The sequence below is a fragment of the Orbicella franksi genome, unplaced genomic scaffold, assembly GCF_964199315.1.
Source record: "Orbicella franksi unplaced genomic scaffold, jaOrbFran1.1 SCAFFOLD_551, whole genome shotgun sequence".
Classification (NCBI taxonomy): domain Eukaryota; kingdom Metazoa; phylum Cnidaria; class Anthozoa; order Scleractinia; family Merulinidae; genus Orbicella; species Orbicella franksi.
In genome coordinates this window covers 5,001-7,415 of record NW_027670869.1, presented here as the reverse complement: position 1 = coordinate 7,415, position 2,415 = coordinate 5,001, and the positions used below count along the sequence as shown (strand labels likewise).

At 38.2% G+C, this 2,415-nt stretch overlaps 1 long non-coding RNA gene across 2 annotated transcripts in view; it reads left to right on the top strand.

Moving 5' to 3' along the window:
• The first annotated feature begins 352 nt into the window (after positions 1-352).
• Positions 353-2,415, top strand: part of LOC145475721 (uncharacterized) — a 3,930-nt gene continuing 1,867 nt past the window's right edge. The window contains exons 1-3 of one of the 2 annotated variants that reach the window (XR_014046526.1): positions 353-1,121; positions 1,818-2,002; positions 2,264-2,384. This is a non-coding gene — a long non-coding RNA (uncharacterized LOC145475721). Of the gene's footprint in view, positions 1,122-1,817; positions 2,385-2,415 lie in introns of both variants that reach the window. The other variant, XR_014046525.1, reaches the window with a different exon arrangement.

Sequence of the window (2,415 nt, the reverse complement as noted above, 5' to 3'; positions counted from 1 at the left end):
GTTTATTCTCAGTGAATTTATTCTCATTTGAACTCTTGATAGAAAGTTGAGAAGTGAATTAATAGGGAGGGGGGTGCATGATCAAAGCTGCAGACTTGCCTTTTATTGTACATGCCATCAGGCTTTGAAGCCTTAATTTTCAAGTCAGCGCGTGTCATAGATGTCTTGAGAATTTCTTAGTTAATCAGACCTTATAATTTTTATTCTCATTGAATTGATTCTCATTTGAACTCTTAAGAAAGTTGAGAAGTGACTCTTGGATCCCTCTGAATAGGATCTTAGTTTATTCTCAGTGAATTTATTCTCATTTGAACTCTTGATAGAAAGTTGAGAAGTGAATTAATAGGGAGGGGGGTGCATGATCAAAGCTGCAGACTTGCCTTTTATTGTACATGCCATCAGGCTTTGAAGCCTTAATTTTCAAGTCAGCGCGTGTCATAGATGTCTTGAGAATTTCTTAGTTAATCAGACCTTCTAATTTTTATTCTCATTGAATTGATTCTCATTTGAACTCTTAAGAAAGTTGAGAAGTGACTCTTGGATCCCTCTGAATAGGATCTTAGTTTATTCTCAGTGAATTTATTCTCATTTGAACTCTTCATAGAAAGTTGAGAAGTGAATTAATAGGGAGGGGGGTGCATGATCAAAGCTGCAGACTTGCCTTTTATTGTACATGCCATCAGGCTTTGAAGCCTTAATTTTCAAGTCACTGAAAAAGTGAATATTACTTGATTTGAATGTTGATAGAAAACTGGTAGTGGGCTTGGAGAAATAGTTTTTTTGGTTGAGCTTTGGGTTGAGGAGAATTTGAAGATGCATGTTATACGGACGGCAATGTCGACAGGTACATAGAGTCAGCCTGGTTGAGACATTGTTTTACTTGGGTGGAATGACTGTGTGTATTTTTTAATGAGCCAGGATTTTTAATCAATAAATTCTTGTTCTCTCTCTCTCTCTCTTTCTCTCTGGGCTCTAGGATGGTCCATATTTGTCCTTACTGCGGTCTGACATCCAGCCTATATCCTCCCCGAGGCATTTTTTCTCCATGTTGGTGTCCAAGTCTGCATGTGAATGATTGCAAGACAAGATGTCCACCGACGACTTCCTTTTTTCCAGTAAAAGTAAGCACTCGTTTGCTGTTTACTGCTTGCTTGATGCATAATTTGATGGATCTATTGACTGACTGTGAACTGGATCTATTGTGAAAACAGTCTATTTTTAATGACTTTTTTAGATCACGGAGATTAGTTACCGGTGATGCGATAAAATCTCTTGGTATCTTCAACTAATTTTACGCAATATATTAAGTATCACGCTGTACTAACCTTATCGGTACACAGTAAATACAGCTGTCAATGTTGATCCTTATGAGCGCGTCATTTGAGAATGAACGTGACTCTTTAAAAGCATGGTTCTCAGATCGAAAGCTTTTCGATCATTCCATTCCTGAAGATAGTATCTCTCTTTAAAAGTATGCATTGATAATTTCTTGTCTGGTAGTGAATGCTATACCTTTCAGAAAGATTCAATAAAATAACACTATACAACAGGCTTCGGGAAAGTTTTTAAACTACGGTTTATCACTTCTACCCAATGTGTTTCAAGGTTCTTCTGTTCAATCCGTCCCTTCTTTAAATCGCCTTGTTGAAAGGAATTGGATATGTCCTTCAGTAAACACCCCATTGTTTCAAAAAAGTAACAATGGCTGTTTGGTGTATGCTCTGATCTGTTCCTAGTTTGTATCCACGAGAGAAATGGAAGATGCGATGTGAAGTGCCATGACGTTATCTCACAGATTTCTTCCTTTTTTCTCAAAGCTTTCAGTTCAGGAGTCAAAGCTGGCTTCAGGTTTTAAGACACAGAGCACATTGTGGTCGCTTCATTGATGAACGCGCTAGATAACACTGGGTGATTTGTACCAGCAAGAAGCTCCTTTGCCCTCATTATCTTCTGAATCTCAAGCGAAGAAGGAGCTCGGCTTTACCATAGTCGTCGAGAAAAAGTGAGTTGATTTTGAACCATAAAATAGGTAAACAACATCTTTTACCGACTAGAACAACTGTTCAAGTCGTCAACGCCGGGTTGCTCGTGTTGCTTTCTTGCTGACAAAGAAAAGCCATATTTTTCCTCCACAAAAGCCTCGCCCCTTCCTGTGAGCTATTTATTTTAACTTCGTTTATTTGGCATGTTTTTGCAATGTGAAATTGTGGATAAACTAGAATTTACTTGGAACACTTCCTGATACGCAATTTGGTTTCCTTAGAACACTCTTCCGCAGCTAACACTAAAAAAGAGCGATTCAGTGATGGAAGACTGTTAAAAATGATATTTCTTCACCCCTGGAGTGCTTACTAACAAGGCCGTCAAACAGTCAACAGCACAAGGTAAGAGGGCTTAACAAGATAGAAATAATAT